General features: G+C 38.5%; 1 protein-coding gene across 4 annotated transcripts in view; it reads left to right on the plus strand.

The window, feature by feature from the left end:
• The first annotated feature begins 12790 nt into the window (after positions 1-12790).
• RDX (radixin) overlaps positions 12791-22763 on the plus strand; it is a 102836-nt gene continuing 92863 nt past the window's right edge. For 2 of the 4 annotated variants that reach the window (XM_019941927.3, XM_073808232.1), the window contains exon 1: positions 12791-13074. The gene's annotated coding sequence lies outside the window, so the exon portion shown is untranslated. Of the gene's footprint in view, positions 13075-13172; positions 13293-22763 lie in introns of those variants that run through there. The other 2 variants (XM_019941926.3, XM_073808231.1) reach the window with 2 other exon arrangements.

The raw sequence follows: 22763 nt of genomic DNA on the forward strand, positions 1-22763 counted from the left end.
TTCATTTTTGTGCATTCTATAGAATGCTGAGTCTTTGGGGTCTTTAACAGCTCTGACCTTCACCCAAATGATTGTCCTTGCTGGTCCAGCACTCAGCAAATGGTGTAGGCTCAGTCTGTGGTGCTGGTGGGTAAGCACTACAGAGAGAATCCAGGCTGGGCCAAGGTCCATGGATCCAGTGTCAGTTTTTGGTGGGGTATTCACAAAGAAAAATGGTAAAGAAGCAGACAAAAAGTTATACTATTTGAGGCCAAAGAATGAATAAATATACTATGAATGAGGTCTACAGAAACATGCTTAGAGAAATTATCTAAAATGTGATTTAAAAGTAAATGATGTGTATATTCATTAGAAATTGCAGTATGTTATAAAAGTGTGTTGAAATGATGAAGGGTAGTATTGAAATGATAGGTGCAAGTAACTTACCCCTGCTGCCTTTCATGGTGCTTGGTGCTTTGCAGGTTCTTTACAAAAGTTTGCTGGATGAACAAATGATTGTTATCTCAGAGTCAAGAAAAAAGGTGGAGAATAAAACAACAATAAAGGAGATTGACACCTTGGGTTTGGATGTTATGCTAAGAATAGCCCTAGATGATTTTCTGTGTGAAGAAAGAAGAGATGAATGTGAAGATGAGCAGTCTGAATTTTCTTTGAAGTTTGAATAAATCACACTTGAGCCTTTGTCAACCTCATCCCTTCCTCAGTATTTCTGTTCTTTTCCATACAGATTTATAGAGGAGATTTGGTTGAGTGGAAAGAATGATGTCTTCCTTAGCCAAGGAAGGAGGCCTCAGAGGCTCCAGTGCTGAGGGTAGATAAGAGATCAAGGAACTGGATTGTCTAGATCCAATTTTTACCAAAATGTTGGGCCAGAAAAGAGAAGAAACCTTAGACAGTCTGACCTAGTTAGGTTTACATTCTAAGGAAAAATGAGTGCTTATAAGTTTGAAATTTCTCTGTGATGCTATTTTAACCACCTCCCCCCCAGATTCTTTTCTTCTTTTGAAAGCTGTAAAACTCCTTAGAAACACTTTTCTGAGTCATTTGCTGGCATATAGACAAGGAAGGGAGGAAATAAACAATTATATTGTTTTCAGAGTCAAAGAGGGAAGAAAATTCAGGCTGGGGAATGAGGGGTGATGCCAGAAGAAAGCTATGGTCAGACTTGGATCATCTGGGAGAAAAGGATGAATAAAGGGCCAGGCCTGGAGAGGAGACATGTCCTCAGGAATTATCACTAGCAGGGAACTTTGCTACCAAAGGCACTGCTAATTTCTGGGTAGGAATAGATGGATGTACTCTACAGCACAGAAGAAAAAATCATTAGTTTTTTTTTTCTATCAGATACTGACATGTGTTTTAAGATCATAAAGTTTCCTTTCCTGAAAATATGTTCTTTTAATCCCTCACTGATTTTGCAACTTTCTCATTATTAATGCTCTGCCTCAGAGAAGCCCTGCCTCAGGAGATCACCCAAATAAGCCTTGGGTGATTACTAGCTATGTTAGTAGCTATGTTACTAGCTACTAGCTATGTAATTATTACTAGCTATGTTAATTACTAGCTATGTTAGTAATTACTAGCTATGTTACTAGCTATGTTAATATGCTATTACTAGCTGTGTTAATATGTCCATTCATTTCCTCATATAGAAAATTAAGAGCAAAAAAAAAATAGTAAAAGAAAAAGAATAATACTTTCCATCTGGGTTTGTTGTGAGGATTCAATGAAATAGTACATACGAACCTCTTAGCAGACTACCTGGTCTAGAGCAGGTGGTTGCTAAATGTTATTGTTGTTACAAATTCAGTTGTATAAGTATCTCATTTTGGGGCATGTGTACCAGGGACTTACTGGCTTTGTCAGTGAGAGGTTAACCCCAATTTTAAGTAGTGGGACAGAGAGACTGTTGGATGTTTGTTGCATCAGATGCCCCTTGAGATCTGTCAGTCTCATTTGTCTCCAGGGTTTCGACTTCTTGTTTGGCCCCAGCTCTTGCTGCAGTACCAGCTCTGCATGCACTCTGACTTTATGCAGATGCCGTGTGATGATGATTCCCCTCATGCCCATGCACACGCCTACTGACTCTCTTGCTGAAGCTCCACTATTGATGCTGAAGCATGAGATGTCTTGGGACCCATACAGCATGCAGGCAAACAGCTGGAATTGCAAGGAGGTTAATACCTGATGGGATGAATCTCAGATGACAGGAGATAGGAACCGGAGGTTGAATTTCTCCTTCTTTCTCACCTCGACACACTGTTCTGAGATGTGGTCATTCACACTCCTCTCTGAGGGCTACCATATAAGATCAAGTGGTTAGTTATGCTTGATACAAAGTGATGGCCAATTCAATAAGGACTCTGACATTGGCTCTCCCTCCTTCCCTGCCTCACTCACCCTCTTTTCACTCCTTATCTCCTGGCTTTGTCCTCCGCGGTAAATGGGAGCCCATTCACTTTGTCTCAGCCTCTGCTTTCTGGGGAACCCATGTTAAGACACTTATCATATCCATTGTTACTTCCTTTATATAAGATAGTATTTTTAATTTGTAGCTAAATACATGGTTGCCCAGAGTAAACCCTGTAGTATGCAACTTCTCTTGCAGCTATACTTGGTCATATGACTAAGTTCTGACCAATGAATATTATTATTTATATATAAATATAATAATAATAACATATATTACATTATAATAATATGTAATGTATATAATAAAATCTAATAAGATGCACACACACATACACTTTGGAAAATCCCTTTAAAAGAATGGGAATGGCTTTCTCCTTTCCTCCTGGCTTTAATGTAAATATGATGGCTGGAGCTGGGGCAGCCATCTTTTGCCATGAGTTGGAAGCCACATGTTGAAGATGGTGGAGCATGAAGATAACAAGGCTGCGGTTGGAGCTCCTGGTGATTGGGAAGACACCACATCAGCTTTAGAATGCCTACCTGGATATCATTTTAAGAGAGAAGTTTCTATCTTTTCAAAACCACTGTTATTTGGGGCTTTTAGTCAGTTTCTGCTGAGCTTAATCCTAACTGGTCCAGTAGAAAATTGACTTTCTTTGGAATAAAAAAAAGAAAAAGGAAGAAAAAATAACATCAAGTGTCATTTTATATTCCTTACATGGCAGCACTGGATTCAAAGGCCAAAATTTTTACCGTTACATTATACTACCTCTCGCAAATTTAGATTATATAAGCCAGATATCCAGTGACCCGATCACCTTTGAGTTACCAGAATGTTGACATTCCAGACTAACATAAAACAAATAGAATGCTACCCATTCAGAAACCTGGCCTGTCAATGCTTCTCATCTGCATGAATACATGACATTAATTACAATAGAACTTACTGTGGGTCAGGCCCTGTGCTAAGCTCTCTAGTTAGAAAACGTAAGAAATAGCACTCTATGAAGGATATGTTTGAGAAAGAACCCTAGTCTGGGATTTTAGTTAGGAGGCTTGCCAGTATCCTGGATTCAGACAGTGGTAGGTAGCAGAGTTAGAGAGGAAGAGTGGGCTAGAAGACTCTTTAAGAGATAATGTTAGTAAGACTTGATGACTGATGGAATGTGGGGGTTGAATGAATTCAGGATTATTCTCAGGCTTCTATGATGGATGTCTCATCGGAAGATGGTTTCACAAATTGAGATGAACATATACAGAAGGAGGAAGAGGAAAAGAGGGCGGAGGAGGGGGAAGGGAAAGAGGAAAAGGAAGTTTAATGAAGAAGATGATGGGTTCAGCTCTGGGCATGTTGAGTTTGAGAGATTCCTGAGTACCAAGTAGCGATGTTAAGCGGGAAATGAATATATAAGCCTGGGAAGAGGGCTTAGCTAGAGTAATTTTCAAATTATTTTGTAATTTTCTGCTTTGACATTACCCCTTCCAGTAGACTGACTTTCTCGGGGGGCAAAGTAGTCTTGTTAATCTTGGGTTCCCAGCACCTAGAACAGAGCCTGCATCATAGCCAATGCTAAATAAATGTTCAGTGATTGAGTGACAGATTAAATAAATGAATGAATGAATTTCAATCTGTCAAAAAAGGGATATGTTTTTTTCATCTCAAGTTGAAACTCCAATATACATTCCAATGGAAACATGATTACAAACCTCAGTTGGTTGCACATTACTGTGGGTCCAGTTACATTACATTTTAATAAGCTTCTGCAGACTAGCTTCAGAACTGAACCACCCTTCAAAATCATTTCCACGGGGGTGGGGTGGGGGACATTTTTCAAATTCCAAATTAGTTACACCATAATTTTGAACCAAAGGTCCTTCACTAGTTGGGAATGTCATTCTGTTATGTTTCCCATGAAGAACTTACATAATGCCCTGTACCTGCACCCTGGAAGCCATCATGTTTACCCTACAACTGAGAGTCGGTCAGAGTGTCGAGTGGTCACTACCTCAATGCTTCAGTGCCACACTAGGTACCCTTTTTTGGAATCAGGTCACTACAATGCCTATAGAAGGAGTCTTGAGGAAGGGAACAGAGGCACAACCCAGTGACTTGAAAAGCACTCCAGAGACTAATAATTGGACTAGATCAAGGACTTAAGTGGATTTGCAGAGGGCCTAGAGTTTGTCCCTTTTCTTCACACATAGTTATCATAACAGCTAGATATTTATCAGCAATAGCCAACTCTGATTCAGACAGTCTCTCCAACTTTTCTGTAATCATTAAACTTATATTGTATGTTAGCTTCTTGTGTAAAAAAAGTATTCATACATTCAATTACTAACTTAATAAATTTCATATTGTGTAAAGCAATTTATAGTACAAGTTGTGTTTTAGTTATTTGAAGTAATGGTTGTTGTATTGCTCACTCAACGTTCTCAGAGAAACAGAACCAATAGGATATATAGAGATATGTATAAGAGGAGTTTTTTTTTTTTTTTTTTAATAGGAATTGGCTCACATGTGATTATGGAGATGAAGAATTCCCACGATCTGCCACCTGGAGAGCCAGGAAACCCAGTGTTGTAATATGGTCTGAGTCTGAAAGCCTGGGGACCAGGGGACTGCTGGCAAAAGTCCCAGAATCTAAAAGCCTGAGAACCAGGAGCTCCGACATCCAAGAGCAGAAGATGCACCTCCAGCTAAAAAAAAAAAAGAGAGAGAGAGGTTTCACCCTTCGCTCACCTTTTTGTTCTATTTGGACCCCCAATGGATTGGATGATTCACCCACATTGGTGAGGGCAGATCTCTTCACTCAGTCTATCCAATCAAATGTTAACCTCTTCCAGAAAGATGCTCAGAGACACACCTAGAAACAATTATTTTACCAGCTATCTAGACTTCAAGTTAACACATAAAATTAACCATCACAGTTGTATTTCAGGAAATAAGTGGCAAAGTCACAAAGTAAATAAGTCTACATGACAGCTTTGTCATTATAATACAGTAACTATGCCTAGATATTGTATATCACTAGTGTTGCCAAAAACAATATTTGAAGAATGTCAATGATTTTCTTTGCACTTAATAAATGTATTGCATTGGTACTTAGAGTTGAATACATCAAATTGAGAGCAGCAGGTGTTGTAAATAACATTAAACCTTGGAGTCAGGAAACCTGGATTTTAGTCCCACACTAACTTCTTGGGTGATTTCATTCATTCATTCAACAAATATTTCTTGGCCACCTTATAATGTTCTGCACATCATGCTAAGTGCTAGGATACAAGAGTAAAAAGAAATTGACATTGTATCTACATTTTTAGACTGGTAGTTTAAGAGGACAGACGTCAAGTTTGAAAAAAATCTATGTGTTAACAATGTACCTGCTATTAAACACTGTGAAGAAAAGTTACGTGGAGATTGGACCAGGGTAGTAGGGTGGTCAGTACAGGCTTGATTGTGATGGACATCTAAAAGATGGTTAGGTGTCAACTAGGTGAATGGGGCAGAAGGAACTGTGTATGCAAAGTCTCAGTACCCTGGGTGGGACATCAGGCATATTCTAGGAATTATAGGCCAGAGTGGCTTGAGCTCAGAGAACAAGTGCAAACCAATGACCGGCAATAGGAATCAACAAATGAGTGTGGGGTAGGGAGGGGCAGGGAGATGGGAAGAAGTGAGATAATCATAATTTTTTCAACAAATTAACTCTGGATTCAGTACCGAGAACTAATTGTAGGAGGCACAAGTAGACGTGAGAAGACCAGTTAGGGGGCTACTGCTGGAGTCCAGAAGAGATAACTGTTGTGTGACCCGATTGGGAGTGGGATAGATATAAAAAGGTGGACAGACACAAGAGGAGGTAAAAGCGACAGGATTAAATAGTAACAGGCTGGGCATGAAGGAGGTGAAGGAAAGTGTTAGGATGGCTCCTGCATTTCTAGCTGAGACAGGGAATAATGGAAGCACACCAGACTTGAGCGAGACAAACTCTGCAGATCTTAATTTCTGTTTCTGCAAAATAAGAGGCAAACTTTAAAGTCCTGTCCAGTTCTACTGTAAAATTGTGTGATTGTGTTATGTAATTCAATCATTTTTTGAAAACAAGGAGTGGCCTAATTAGAGTAGAAATTCCTTATAGGTAAATACATTAGTTATCTGTTGTTGATCAAAAAAATTATCCCAAACTTCAGTGACTTAAAATAACAGACATTATCTCACCATTTCTGTGGGTCAGAGATTCAGGAGCAGCTTAGCTGGTGGTTCTTGCTCAGGGTCTCTCAGGTGGTGGCATTCAGAATGTCAGTAGTAGCTACAGTCATCTGAAGGCCTGACTGGGGCTCGAAGATTCATCTGCTCCCACAGTGGCTCACTCACAGGGCTGTAAGCAGAAGCCCTTACTTCCTCATGGGATCCTGGCAGGAGGCTCCATTTCTCACCACATGGGCCTCTCCACAAGGCTGCTTGAGTGTCCTCATCACATGGTGTCTGGTTTGCCCCAAAGCAAGTGATCCCACACAGAACCAGCCAGAATGAAGCTGCAGTGCCTTTTATAATGTAGTCTTGGAAGTCACATGCCATCAATTCCACTTTATTCTTTTGTTAGAAGCAAGTCACTAAGTTCAGCCCACATTCCTGGGAAGGGAAATTAGGCCCCATCTCTTGATGGGTATCAAATAATTTGTGGTTATATTTGAAAACTACCACAGAAAAGTTTAAATCTTGACACTTTGCAGAGTGCTGGGTACCTTTCCTTGACAGTAAATAACACTGTTGTATAGGTTTAAATTAAAATAAAACTACTGTGTTATAAACTAGAAAACAGCTACCTAGAATACTCAATGCTAAGTTCAGGGCGAATATTTATCATTTATTTATTTATAGCTCTGTAATGAGGCAAGGAAAGTCTAACAATGTACAAAGCTTAATGGGTCATAAACTAATGGATATTTGAGTCAAAAATTGTGAAATATCATGGTAAGTGATCCTCCATGTAAATGCTTTATGTTGTAAAATACATAATGAATTCTAGAAATTACTCATTGTTATGTATGAGAATCAAATATTTTATATGTGAATCACAGTCAGAAATGAAGGATTTTAGAGCTTGAAGAAAGCTTACAGATTGTCTGTCTAATCCAGCTCCCTTATTTAGTAGATGAGAAAACTGAGTCCATTAAAAAAAAGAAAAAGAAAAAAAGAAAAAGATGTTCCTAGAGTCTCACATAGTCAGTGGCAGGAAACCACTGCTGATGGGATGGATTGGCCATTTCACAGTAATACTAGGGAGGGGATTTAGTGCTTTTTGAGCTCCTTGTCTAGTTCTGAAAATCTACAATGCCTTAAAACAATCTCTGGGACAGGCCCAAAAGGTGTATATAACATTCTCCCTCTTTTAACATTGTTTGCAAGTAAAGTACAGACTAGTCCATTGGCTCTTTCAAGGTCACTTAGCAACTTGTTGGTAGGAATTGGGAATAAAGCCAAGGTTATAGATTTCCTCACTTGGACACTTTCCACTCCATTTATTACTTACCTCTGAAATGTTATTGCTGTTTATCATGAACTAAATTGGCTTTATTACCTAAGCAGAGAGGATTAAGCAATAACTTTTACCTTGTCTTTGTTGAAGACTACATGCTCATATCTGTGATCACATTATGAATTATGTACCTATGTAATTTAATCTTAGATAGGGAGAGAGTAAAGGTAGGAATCCACCTGTGGTTTCTTGACTCTTAGTTTGGGTACATTGGACATGAAACCTCTATTGACTGTACTGAAATTTTATAGCTTATATCAGCAGTTAAATTTGTATGGCTTACTAGGCATACAAAGCAGGTGATAAGATAGTTTTATTTACTTTGCCTGTTTTTACTGAGGTCTGTTATATTGGTGAACACATTGTGAATATGTACTTAAATATGCAAGATAGTGTGAATAGTATGAAATACCACAGTTTACAACAGAAGATTCACATTTGTATTTTTTCTATGTATAGGTTTTAAAAATAGTGATTTTACATTGCTGTAGCTTTAAAAAAATAGTGAATACATTTTTAAATTAATTAATTAATTAATTTGGCTGTGTTGAATCTTTGTTGCTGCACGTGGGCTTTCTCCAGTTGTGGTGAGCGGGGGCTACTCTTCCTTGCGGTGTGCAGGCTTCTCATTGAGGTAGCTTCCCTTGTTGTGGAGCACGGGCACAGATGCTTCAGTAGTTGTGGCACGTGGGCTCAGTAGTTGTGGCTCGCAGGCTCTACAGAGCAGGCTCAGTAGTTGTGGCACACGGGCTTAGTTGCTCTGCGGCATGTGGGATCTTCCTGGACCAGGGAAACTCATGTCCCCTGCCTTGGCAAGAGGATTCTTAACCACTGTGCCACCAGGGAATTCCTGTGAATAAAACTTTTTGATGGAAAAATATTTTAGTATGTTATGGTGCTCCAGATTAATTTAATTCTAAACTGTAGTAAAATCCTTGGCTTGAACGAAACTATATTTTCCAAAGAAATAGTTGGAAATGAAAGGCCTATTTTAGCATGTTATCTATGTTCATTTCTTTAACAAGTATTTATTGGATATCTCATTTGCTGTACTTATAGTTCATATATTTCCAGTTACTGAGTCCTAGAGTGCCCGTAGACACTTAAAAGTCAGCATCTTCCTAACCTGCCTAATTATCTTCATCTCTCAGTTCTACTTTTTTTACAATCCGCATTTATCTTAATGGTACCCATCAGAAACCCTGAAAACATTTTCACTTCTCCTTTTCTCTTACTTCTCAAATCTTTTGAAAGATTCTATTTCCTCTTTTTCATCCTCACAAACTTCCCAAGTTCAGACCCTCATCCTCTTGTGCTAGAGGCAAAACTGTCTACATAAGGCATCCCTCAGAATCTCAACATCCACTTTCACTGTCATTGAACCTCTCTCCCAAGCAATCCACACGGCTGCCAGTTACTTTGCTAACATAAATCAGATCACATTATTCCTCTTCTTAATACCTATTATGGAAATTCCCTGGTGGTCTAGTGGTTAGGACTCTGTGTTTTCACTGCCGAGGGCCCAGGTTCGATCCCTAGTCTGGGAACCAAGATCCCACAAGCTGCATGGCATGGCCAACAAACCAACAAACAAACTAAAAACAAACAAACAAAAAAAGAATACCTGTTACGGACTCCTATTTCTTCAAGGAGGAAGGACAAATTCTGAACTCGAACGGACCTCAACTTACCTTTCTGAAGTCTCTTATGTCTAAACATCAATGCCATCTTTTCCACTGTGTCTCCCAAGCTAATTGCCTTTCCCCTCACTTCTTTTAGGGAACTTCTACTCATTCCTTTACTCTCCCCTTCTCTGCTTATCTTTCTCTTCTCTAGGCAGAGTTAATTACCCTCTCTTCTGTCTCCTTGACAATAATGTGTTTATCTTTATTATGGTGCATATTACACAGCATTGTTTGTTTGCCTTTCCCATTACTGAATCTAGAGGGAGACGAACAAGTGTTATTCAAACTAGTAAAGGCCTGGAACTCAATGTTAGTTCTAGATAAAAAAAAACAAAAAAACTTCTATTTATAAACCGTACTTGCAAAACTGAATTTTCTTCATTTTTAAGAAAGACTTATACGTGCTAGTGAGACAAATGCTTTATAACTAATCATCGGAATCCCAGAATTCAGAATTAGCCAATATATTGTGGTGGAGTAGAGCAGGATTCTAGCATGGAAGACTTAGTAATAGATTGTTCATCACATTTTTTCTAAAAAAAAGTAGTTTTAGCAAATGTGATTTTACCCCTTAAAATCTGAAGTGTTGGAATTAAACTGAGAAATAAAAATTTCAATTAAGCCTTATATATATATATTTTCCACTGCAAAAGTAATACAGAAAATACTGAAGAATAGAATAAGGGGCGGGGGGGAGGGGTGCCCATAGAAACATCATCCTGAGACAACTCTGGGTTTCAATTTTTCCTTTTTTCTAACACTTCATAGTTTTGTTTTGTTGTTTTTAAACATAGATGTGATCATACTACATGGTTAGTTTCATAACTTGTGGGGTTTTTCTTCACTTAATACTATACTTTTTAAATTGTTACCTAAAATGCTACAAAGTACTTATGGTTACTTTTAAGACATTTAGTTTCCATAATCTTTATTTTTGCATCTTATAAATAATATTGTGACATACAGCTTATGAACAAAACTTTTGCTCTATTTCAGATTATTTCATTCAGATAAAATCTCAGATACAGAGTATGAATTTTTTTTAGGTTGAATCACAGCACCAAACTGTTTCTAAATAGGTTGTTTCAGTTTACACTCCCACTCACAATGTCTGGAAGCACCCTTTTAATCTCACCAGCACTGAATATTATCCTTTACTTAAATGTTTACTAATATGATAGCTGACTGAAGTATTACAATTTTTGGTCTGCTTGCTGTTGAAGAGTATAGGATTAGGATAAAATCAAGGCTTTGGAGTCAAATAATACTGGGTTTGGTCACAGCTCTGCAACTTCTAGCTGTGTTATAATACATCAAGCAGATTACTTAACTCCTTTTTTTAAAATAAATTTATTTATTTATTTATTTTGGCTGTGTTGGGTCTTTGTTGCTGCCCGTGGTCTTTCTCTAGTTGCGGCAAGCAGGGGCTACTCTTTGTTGCGGTTCCCGGGCTTCTCATTGCGGTGGCTTCACCTGTTGCGGAGCATGGGCTCTAGGCACGTGGGCTTCAGTAGTTGTGGCTCGCGGGCTCTAGAGCTCAGGCTCAGTAGTCGTGGCACACGTCCCAGACCAGGGCTCAAACCTGTGTCCCCTGCACTGGCAGGAAGATTCTTAACCAGTGTGCCAACAGGGATGTCCCTACTTAACTCCTTTGAGGCTCTCTTTATTCATCGGTTTTTTAAAAAGGTCAATAATAATATTTACCCCAAACTCAGGGTTGTTGTAATTATTAAAAGAAATAGTCACGTAAAGCATTTCACACCAGTGCCTGGCATGTGACAAACGATAATGAATGCTTCATTTTCTGTTGCAAAAGTATATTTGATTAGTGTACTATCTAGGAATTCACACAATACTTTGACTATCTTTATCCACGCAGCTTGTTGTGGAAGGCTGGACAATCACCTGGATAATTCTTGCACCCCAGGGAGAAGGTCAGGGCGTAATCTTATAGTTAAAAAAAAAGTACACACCTGGTTCCCATTCTTGAGGAATCTAAAGGCCTTTGAGTTAACTCTTGGCGCTTTTAATTGTTCAGAGAGGTCTCAAAGGGCAATGGTGGAAACTCACTAAAGAGTAAATTTAGTGAAAGTAATCAGGGGAGAGAGTTCCTGGAAAAGCTATTGTCTCAGGGAAGGCAAATGCTAAGGCAGGAAGTATATGAATTATTTGTTCTATAGAAGTTAAATACACTCGTGAGGTTTTATTTGAATCTAAAGTTTATTAATAAAAAGTATATAAAGCACTGCAAACAGAGCAAGCTCGGCGAATCTGATTTTGTGCACTTCCTGTTTCTATACTCAGAGCAAGTTTTGCTCTTTGAATCCCAGCAGAAAATAACAGGGGCTTGGAAGTAGATGACAGAACCAGAAGTCTATCTAGTCCCGACCACTAAAGTCAGTGGGCTAGAGTCACACCATGATCAAATGCCTAACTTTCACAAAGTCTAGGATAATTTAGGTTTGGCTGCTCTTTGGGGTCCCACTTCCAACATTTTCCTTTTAACCGACTTCTTCCAACTGCAGAAGAATGCCAGAGATAATAAAAATTTATCAAATATCCTTGCCTGGATAAAAATGTGCACTCTTGATTGGGGCCATATCCATTGAGGTTTCGGTGGCGGTTTAAAAATTGCCCCTGAAAAAGCAAGTTTTTCTAGTTGGGTAAATTCTGCAAAAATAATGTAAAGTTCTTTATTGCATGCATAAATTCCTCTAAGGCAGGTCTTTTTCTCTCTCCAGGTCCAGGATTTTCAAGCTGAACAGCCAAGTAACACGCTCGACTCGGTTCTGGATTCCCTCGGGGAAGAACTCCTCCTTGGGGGCGATAGAAACGCCCTCGGTGAGTTTTCTGGCACCAGCGGGAGTTTCAAGTTTCCGCCCATCGAGGGGAGGCGGCGGGCCCACTCCCAGCTCCGGGTTGGGCGGCTCTTCTTCCCTGAGCATCGGGCTTAGCTCAAGCCCAGTCCTCCCCGGAAGGAGTCCCCCACCCCCGCGCTCTCCCTCTTTCCCTCGGGGCTCTGGAGCCGCAGCCCCGCCCTCGCGCGTCCCCGCCCGGGACGGGGACCCCAGGCGACGCTCCGCGCGGCTGGCGGCCGCGAGCCCGCGGGGCTAGGAGGGGCGGGGGCGGGGCGTGGGAGGTCTGGCGGCTGCGGCGGCGGCGGCGGCGACTGCGGCGTTGCTGCTCGGGACGCAGCGCGAGGCCGGCCGGCCGGCAGGGGGAGGCGGGGGGCGTGGGGCAGCCCCGCCTTTCCCCCGAGGAGCCGCCAGGCAGCCATATTGCGGAGCTGTCTGCGGTGGCGGCGGCGCCTCTCGTCTCTCGCGGCCCATCGCTCCCTCCACCGCCTCTACCTTCTTGCCGCAGCCGCGACACCCGGCGCCGCCGCGCAGCGCCCCGGCCACACGCAGGGCGGGAAGGAGCCGCCCACTCTCGGGGTAAGCCGCCGGCGCCCTACCTTCCCCCACTCCCGTTCCCGGGCTTCGCCGGAGACGCTGAGGTGGCGGCGAGAAGTTTCGGGGCCCAGTGCTGTCCGGCGGCCGCGCCGCGAGGGCCGCGGTGTCGCTGCCCTAACAGCCCGGCTGGCCAGGCCGCATCCGGGGCCGCGGGAGCCGCGAGGCTCTGCCCGAGTCGTGGCTGCGGCCTGAACACGCCGGTGAGCGCTTCTCCTCCCTTCGGGCGTGGGTCCGCCTTCAGCGTCCGCCCCGGACCCCCTCCGCCTCGAGCTCGGTCGGGTTCCCGCCGATCTGGTGCGGCCCCGGGCTCGGCCTGGCTCGTCCCTTCTAGGCAGTTTGAGAATACAGATTTAAGCCTAGGAAAAATTACGTTTTGCCATGTAGGGAAGGAATTTTTTACAACTTCTTTTCCCCGGCCTCCAGTTTGAAAGTAAGGGTGTTGAATTACTAGAGAACGTGTGTTCCGCCCTGGTGGCAAAGGGATGTTGCATTACGGGGTTTGGGGCGCGAACCGCCCTCAGCCACCCGCACCCGCGCGGCGAGGGCCGCAGTTCTGGCCCCGGCTCTACCTGCTGCTTCTACTGCTGAAGGCGGCCTCCGAGCCCCATAACTTTCTTCGGCCTTTGAGGCAGCCCAGTTTAGTATCTTAGACCCCAGTAGACTAGTTGAAGACATTACAGTCCCCCCTTCCTTTAAAGGGTTGTAAACTTAATTCCTGGGCTAACTTTGAAAGCGGGGGTGAGGGGCACTGCATTATTGCAGTTTAAATAGAGCACTTCACTTTTTATACAGATGTGGCATGGTTCTTTAACCATTCACAACATGTATTTAGCGTTCTTTACCATTAAGGAGTGGTTATTAATGAGGCTGGAAATAGGTTAAAAGTCAACTTCATCAAAGATACATTTTAAAATACAGTTGAGATTTGTGTAGAAGACATTTTAATGAGTTCTGTGGCACTAAGACGGGCATGATGTAAATGTAAAAACCCAAGATAATAAGAATTTATTTGATAAACGAGCACTTGGACTTAGACATTGCAGTCTATTGTTTATGGAGCATACATTTTTTAGAACACTAAATACTCTTTTATATTTCGGACGGAGCTCTGAATGAACAATTGCCCCGTTCATTTTGCTGGATAAATAATGGCTTAATCCATTTGCCATAACAGCATTATTATCGATGGATTTAAGAAGAGAGACTAATATTCAGGATTGCATTTAAAAAAAAAAAATTTCAGTATTACATTACTTTAACCAGTGGGCTTTATCTTCCAGAGACTAATTACCTCAAATGTGGTAAAATGTATTGAATAAAACATTTTGAAGTTAATGGTATCCTGTAAAGTTGATTGCACTGACTTTGTTTATTTTGCTAAACCACTTTTTTTAATATATGATGGGATTTAATAAACAGTACATTATTAGTGAGGAATGAATAGACATGCATTGGAATTCTTTACAGTTTTATTTAAATGAGACAAAATTTGTGGCATTTAGGAATGTTAAATTCTTGCCCTAGTGGATTATACATTGTTTTGTTCACTCCTGTATTCCCAAGCATGGCAGAGCATGTAGGAGAGGCTCAGAAGTTAAATGTAATTAATTTCAGCGTGGGGAAAGTATGTTTAGTCTGTCCTTTGTTTTGGACATTTGTATTAACTGGAAATTAAACTGATACCCTTTTTTCTGTGGCGGTGAGAAATGACAGATTCTGCTGTTCTTTCTCTCTTTTGTTAAAACTCAGTCTCAGGGAGAGAACAAGGCTTATTTCTTCTTTTTTTGCTTCACTATTCCCAAGAGCAGAATTGGATTTTATTATTCATTTTTATCTTTGGCAGGCAGTTGAAATGAAAGTCTTTATGTACTTTTATCTTAATTTCAGTTCTCAATCTTCTAATGTAATCTGTGTACAGTCTAATACAATGGAGCCTAAAATCTTGAATGATGATGGGAGTCTTGTTTTTTCTTCCATTTTTAACTTGATTCAGTTCAACTTGTACAATTTAAAAATGGCAAATTTTAACCAATATTTCTCAAAGACCAAAGCCTAAAAAAATGTGTTCTATTAAGATTGTGAAGGTAGCCATGTTGGTGAACATACTTGATAGGGTAGAGTTAATATCATATCGTGCTATTGCTGTGAATCTGGGAAGTTGAGGAAGTCACCCTTTCTTGGATGGCTTGGACCTCCTGCAGACCAGGAGCTAGTGGGCACTTCTCACGACCCTGATATTATCCTTGGGGTACTGGATTTAGTGGAACTGGATTGGGTTGCTATAGACTCCAGCTTTACAAGGTTATTTTAAACCTCATGGTGTTAAAAGGCCTTCAGGGAACTTCCCTAACTTATGCAGCAAGTATATCCTCACCTGTTGCGTGATAGAAATGGTCAGTCTGACCCCAGAGAGTTCCAGAATTTCTAGCCTCTTTCAGAAGAATCCTGCCTTTACTGTTCATATTAGTTCCTGGTATATTTTTCAATATTAATTTATAATGAACATATTTTAAACCATTTTTAAAGACTATAAAACTAATAAATTTTATGACAAAGTTAAAAAAACCCAGAAAGATGTTAAGGAAAAAGTAAAAGTTCTCCCCAGCTTCCCAGAACCCTCCCCCCACCACCTCTCCCAGTCCGGGTCTCTGTTTTTCAGAGGTAATTGCTATTAGCTATTCCTTGTAGTATATAGAAAATGCCAATATTTATGCAAGGGTAAACATATACTTTATATATATCCCTTATTTGCAATTTTAAAGTCTTTAAAAATAAGATTATTTTGTAACAAACATTGAAAGGGTGTTTATTACTGTGTTGAGCATTAAGTAATTAGTATTTCTTGGATTTTCATTATTTGAATGAAATAAAAATGGAATTTCTGGTAATCTCAAGTGTTCATGTACATGTGCAAATTTTCTTGATTAATGATTGAAGATGAATTCACTTTTTTTTTTTTCTTCTAGGGTATGGTATATAACTGACACTGAAAAGTGGTGTCCTTTAAAAAAGGGTTTATGATTTTGGGTAGTGAAATGTCCCTATTATATATGTAGCTTTTTACCTGGGAACTGTTTGGAAAGGAAATATGGTCCATATGATTCAGTTCTTTGTTTCTTTGTTCCATTTAATGGTGAATCCTAGCTTTAACTTCCTGGAAGAGAGGGGTTCTTTCAGGTTAGTAGTTGTATAGGTTTTTTTTTTTTTCTTTGAATAACCAGTATGTATAGAAACTCTTGGAAATTCACAAAGTTATTTTTTTCCTATTTCAGTATCAGTTACCTTTTAGAAGAATTCTAAAGTACATTTTATAGAGGCTAGTTATATATGTAAATACGCTATGCATATGAATAGGATGCTCTAGTAACACTGGTTCCTTTTCTGCTTTTCTACATAATTTACATACATTTGAAATAAGAAACTTTTGGGTTCTAGTAAAGTTGATTTATTTGAAAATGATATTCTCTTTACTGTTAACCATTTGGAGAAGAGTTCAGCAAACTGGTTTGAAGGCCACATTCAGCCTACTACCTTTTTTGTAAACAAAGTTTTATGTGAACACATGATGGCTCATTGGTTTACATATTATCTATGATTGCTGTTGTGCTACAACAACAGAGTAGTTGAAACAGAGGCTGTATGGGCCACAAAACCTAAAACGTTTACTTAACCTGGCCCTTTACAGAAAATATTTGCTGACCCCTGCTTTAAGGTATTATTCATACATTCAGACATTTATAATCATATGCCAGATATTCTTTGCATTTGTTCAGTAAGATAATGAGAACGTCACACTCTAATGGGAATATACTTGTGCCATTTTGTATACCATAAACTGTTTTTGCTTAAGTGCTCTTTGTGTGTATAAACTGGAGTTCATATTCAGTGTAACAGTGTTGTAAGCATAGTCTTCTGTGATGTGAATTCTGGGTGTTTCTTGTTTTGTACTTCAAAAAAAACCCAAAACTTCTTGTTGTTTCTGTAAATTAACTAATAACCTTTTGATAAATTAAATTGTAACTGAAAATCCTGTTAGTACTCAGAATGATGTGGGTACGAGTATAATAGAGGGACCATTAATAAAAGGGAGAATGGGGACATAGGAAATCTCAGCCATGGTTAATTGAATCTAATCACCCTTTGACTTTTATTGAGTGTGTGGGATGGACTAAACTTTGTTAGACATCATGAGCGCTCTTGATATTTAAGCTGTCTCTAGAATCTAGACTTAAGGAGACTATAAAAACCTAGTTTGGTTATTAAGCAAAGTTGGTATATACAGTTGACACGCCACATCTGTGGGTTCTGCCAACCTTGGATTGAAAATATTTGGAAAAAAAATTCCAGAAAGTTCTGAAAAGTAAAACTTGAATTTGCCACATGCTGGCAAGTATTTACATAGCATTTACATTGTATTTACGATTGTTTACATAGCATTTATATTGTATTAGGTATTGTAAGTAATCTAGAGATAATTTAAAGTATATGAGAGGATGTGTGTAGGTTATATGCAAATATATTTTATATTTATATATATGTATGTATGTATATAAATGTACATATATTTTGTGTAAGGGATTTGAGCATCCCTAGATTTTGGTATCTGCAGAGGGGTCCTGGAACCAATCCCCTGTGGATACCAAGGGATGACTGTATACCTAAAGTGCTTACTATTTACATCTAATCATCAAGCAGCATGATAATTATAGATATTATTAAATGTGTCAAATTAGGTGGCCTTTAAATTTAATTTGATTGTCAAATTATTATTTTTAATTTTTTAATTTTTATTTTTTACGGTACGCGGGCCTCTCACTGCTGTGGACTCTCCCGTTGCGGAGCACAGGCTCCGGACGCGCAGGCTCAGCGGCCATGGCCCACGGGCCCAGCCGCTCCGCGGCATGTGAGATCCTCCAGGACAGACGGGGCCGCGAACCCGTGTCCGCTGCATTGGCAGGCGGACTCTCAACCACCGCGCCACCAGGGGAGCCCTGCTTGTCAAATTAAATGAGATTATTGAAAGAGACTTAGGTAGAGGCGATAAAGGCCTGTATTTGGGAGACCTCATTGAGAGTTTTTTTTTTTTTTTTCCCCTACCACGTTCACGGTTGCCGTCTCTTATAGCCTATTGCTTCCTAGTTTGCTCACTTTACAATGTAAAAGATGAGAGGAAAGTATTACCCTTGATAATAATCAAGTGAGTATTATATATGAACTTAATTTACCAAAAAAATCAACAAACATCTGAGGCCTTACTGTGAGCCAGACACCATTCCAATTTCTCAAAAGGGGGATTGAATATCTCGAAAGTTAGAAACTTAATGATAGAACTGCCATATAGCCTTATTGACTGCATGAGCAAATACTGTCTAATTTTAAAGATATCTAATTTTAAAGATATTTAAGAAATATCTTTAAATATCTAATTTTAAAGATATTTAAGAAACATCTAATTTTAAAGATATTTAAGAAATATCGTTAAATATCTAATTTTAAAGATATTTAAGAAACATTAACTTTATTCTGTTTTGAAAATAAGCTACTGTAGTATCTAGTGTTTCAAAACATATATAGAATTGTGAGAATTCCTCAGGTCAGTTTGAGACTTTTCTTCTTTCCTTCTACCTAGGTGACTTACATGAACCTATCTTTGTTTTTCCATTTTTAATCATTTCTTATATGAATTTTTGATGTTTCCTTAACTGTAAGATGAAGAAATTGGACTGGATTTAGTTTTCTTACCTTTTAGCATTTAAACTTAATTTTTGCAAATGGTAATGTATTGTTTTTATACCCTCCTAGGAAGCAATACAGGTATGGTGTTTCTTTTAAATTTACAAAATTCATTTAGAAAAGAATTTAAATTCAGTGTAAAACTTTGCTTTGTGCCTTATATTTGTTTTAAGTGCTGGAAATTTGCTTTGCATTTCCAGTAACGTGTGTATTGCTTTTAAATGTTGAATATGGGCTTCCCTGGTGGCGCAGTGGTTGAGAGTCCCCCTGCGGATGCAGGGGACACAGGTTCGTGCCCGGTCCGGGAAGATCCCACATGCTGCGGAGAGGCTGGACCCGTGAGCCATGGCCGCTGAGCCTGTGCGTCCAGAGCCTGTGCTCCGCAACGGGAGAGGCCACAACAGTGAGAGGCCCGTGTACTGCAAAAAAAAAAAAAAAAAAAGTTGAATATTTTATTTCCTTGAACAAAAGTCAGTTCTTACAAAAGCAAGCACTTAATACCTTATTTAGAACTGCATGTCACCCTTACAGGATATTAATTTACAGAGGTGACTATACCAGTATTAATGTGCACTTACAACAAGTCTTTAGAGGTAGTCTTTTTGACCTGAAAACAACAGAGGATAGAGCTTTAACTTCTTGAAAAGCTCTGGTAATTGGAATGAGCTTGTCTAAAATGATGTCAGAGGAAGGCAGAGTAGGATAGCCAAAAGAGCACAGGACTTGAATTTAGAAGGACCTCTGACTTTGTTGACTAGCCTTATTTGGGCAAGTGACTTATCTGAATCTTAATTTCCTTAATTAGAAGAACAAGGGATTGTGATACTTATCTTGGGCAGAGGGAGGAATGGCAGTTATTAGGAAGATTAGATAATGTAGGTAGAGTGGCTGAAGAGTGAGCATTCTACAAATAATTCCATTTACTACCCTTATCCTTGCTTTTGGCCTTATTTCTTTTTTGCAAAATGGAACTAAAAATTCTTGTCCTCTGCTTCACTTGTGGAGCCACATGGCATTATATAGGTAAAAGTACATTATTATTGCTATTAAATTCAGTACTTAACAGAGCTAAAAAATTTAATAAGCATAGTTCTTTGTATATTCGAGGTTTTAAAACTGGGTCTGTGAACTTGCATAGTGAAAAAATTGCATCTTTATTTACACGTTTTCTTCCATTACGAATGTGGGCAGCAGTAGCAGATACTGTTTCTAATAGAAATTGCAGGTATTTTCATGATGAATAACTGTTATTGCAGATCTCAAATTGACATTTAATACTCATTATTACTTAAAGTTTAATTATTAGGTACACTGGTAGATATTGTGATTTAAAGGTTAACAAAGAAGCATATATATTACTGTATTATAAATTTGTGCTTTTTATATTTTTGATATTATAATTCAGTATGATTGATTTTTTTTTTAATGTAATATTGTGTATTTTATTTTGTGCATTTAAAAATACTTTTCTAGGAGAGGGTTCATAGGCTTTACCAGAGGGGCCCATGTTGGGGAAAATAATGATTAAGAACTTTTTTTTGTAGATGCCATTATTTTGTTAATTTGACCGCCAGAATTACCTTATTAGTTCAGTTTATACTTCTCTTTGTTACCCTGCTTCCCAAACCCACAGGAAGTTGGCAGAGGACTGCAGAGAGACCACAGTTATGTTCAGAGAAGGTGTCTCAAAAGACAGAAAAATAAGTACAGTTAGGCTTGGGGAAAAGAAATTCTTAAGAGTACAATTAGGCAGCCTGGTATAAATTATTGAAGCATCACTGTAGGCCCAGTATGGACAGACTTAACACCTGTTTTACCACCTGACAGGTGGGGAGAGTCTGTTGTTGTGTCACTGACTAATAGAGCTCAAGGTGTTAAGCGTGAGGCTGTTTTTTCCATTGTACTGCAGAAAAGAGGCTGTTTTAAGGGTCACCCTCAGAGTTAAAGGACAAAGAGAATGTTTTATGTGAATATTTCGTCTGAGAAATGTGGCACTGTGTTTAAGTACGTATTCATACGTTTTCTGGAAATGGAATATATATATGCTGGTGGCATCTCTTAATACTGCTTGCCGTGACTGTGCTTCATTGGTTCTGTGGGAGTCAGTGTGGAAAAGAGGTAGGGTAAGACCACTTTAAGAAAATTAGGAAGAGTGGGGAGGAAGGAGTAAATTTTGTTTCAATAATTATTTATTATGAGGGTAGAGGGGAGAAGAGTTGATATTTATTATACATCTTTGATATACAGCGATTTAGGTGATTATATGGTGTCATTTCTTTAGAGAAGAAAAGAAGGCACCGAAACACAGTTTTCAAGATGAACCAGTTAGAGGTACAAACTCAGGACATATATCTAGGTACCTTGGCTTTTCATGTGACATTTTATTAAATTGTCCATTCTACTACTAACAGATGCCATTTTTAAGGAAAAAAATATGCTAATACAATCAAAGGAGGACTAGAAATGTACTATTGAGGTTAAATAATATTATCGTGATATAAATATTTTTTAATAATCACTAAATTGGCTAAAAACTTAGGTTTTAACTACATTTATACACAGCTTCATCCTAAAAAATTTAAGGTAGAATTCTTATGTATGTCATGAGATCTTATGCATAAACTGATATATAGACAATTTAGTGAAATATATTTTTAAAATTCTTACCTGATTTTTAAAATTAGTAACTTAACAAAAATAAGACCCTGATTAGTATTAAGTGCTCAGTTCTGTATATCCAAATATCCTTTGTAAGGGTACCTGTTTTTTTACTTTTCACTTATCCTTATGTAAATGTTGACACAGTTTGTCCCCCTTGTTATCACATAATTTCAGCATTAATTGTGATTTTGATTTTAATCATTGGCTGTTATAATATCTTTGTACTGCTGAGAACATCTTGGTACAGATTACTTTGTTTTATATTTATTTATTTGTGGTATATTTAGGAGAGAACACTGGTCTGAAAATACACATTTTTAGAAGCTTCTTTTAGAAGTCAACCGTATCCTTATTTGCAAAGGCTTTTTGTTAGGCCCCTCACTTCCCCACAGTTCATATAGATCATTTAGTCTTGTTGGAGATTTTAAAAGCTTAATGTGTATAAACTTGGTTTTGTATATGTTGGCCTGGGATATATTTGTACTTTTCACCAGAGCACTCATATTAAACCTAAAACTTTAATGTGGATTATTTTGCTTGAAAGGTCCTTTTCTATAGAGTATAAGTAACTCTAATATAGAAACTAGGATAAATTATTAACTCTAATATAGAACTCTAATATTAACTCTAATATAGAAAACTAGGATAAATTATTTCTTAAAGGAAAAGGAAAAAAGTAACTCTAATATAGAAAACTAACTCTAATATAGAAAGTAACTCTAATATAGAAAACTCTATATAGAAAGTAACTCTAATATAGAAAACTCTATATAAGTAACTCTAATATAGTAACTCTAATATAGAAAGTAACTCTAATATAGAAAGTAACTCTAATATAACTCTAATATAGAGTAATATTAATATACTCTAATATAGAAAGTAACTCTAATATAGAACTCTAATATAGAAAACTCTAAAGTAACTCTAATATAGAAAGTAACTCTAATATAGAAACTCTATATTAGTAACTCTAATATAGAAAGTAACTCTAATATAGAAGTAACTCTAATATAGAAAACTAGGATAAATTATTTCTTAAAGGAAAAGGAAAAAACTCTACCTTTATTTAGTTCCAGTATTTGAGTAATACAAAACTTAAGAAATTCTGCAAAACCTGACATACATGATGCTTATTTACCTGCCTAGCTGGTCCTATGTTTGATGAGTACTCTTTCTGTAATTTGAGTGCTGTAACTTAGTTTATAGTCTGGCATCCAGTTAGTGTTCACTTTTTCCCTTTGTTCTTCCTTACCAGTGAGAGATGGCACAGGAAGGGC

This window comes from Tursiops truncatus, chromosome 8, assembly GCF_011762595.2.
Source record: "Tursiops truncatus isolate mTurTru1 chromosome 8, mTurTru1.mat.Y, whole genome shotgun sequence".
In the NCBI taxonomy this organism is placed as follows: domain Eukaryota; kingdom Metazoa; phylum Chordata; class Mammalia; order Artiodactyla; family Delphinidae; genus Tursiops; species Tursiops truncatus.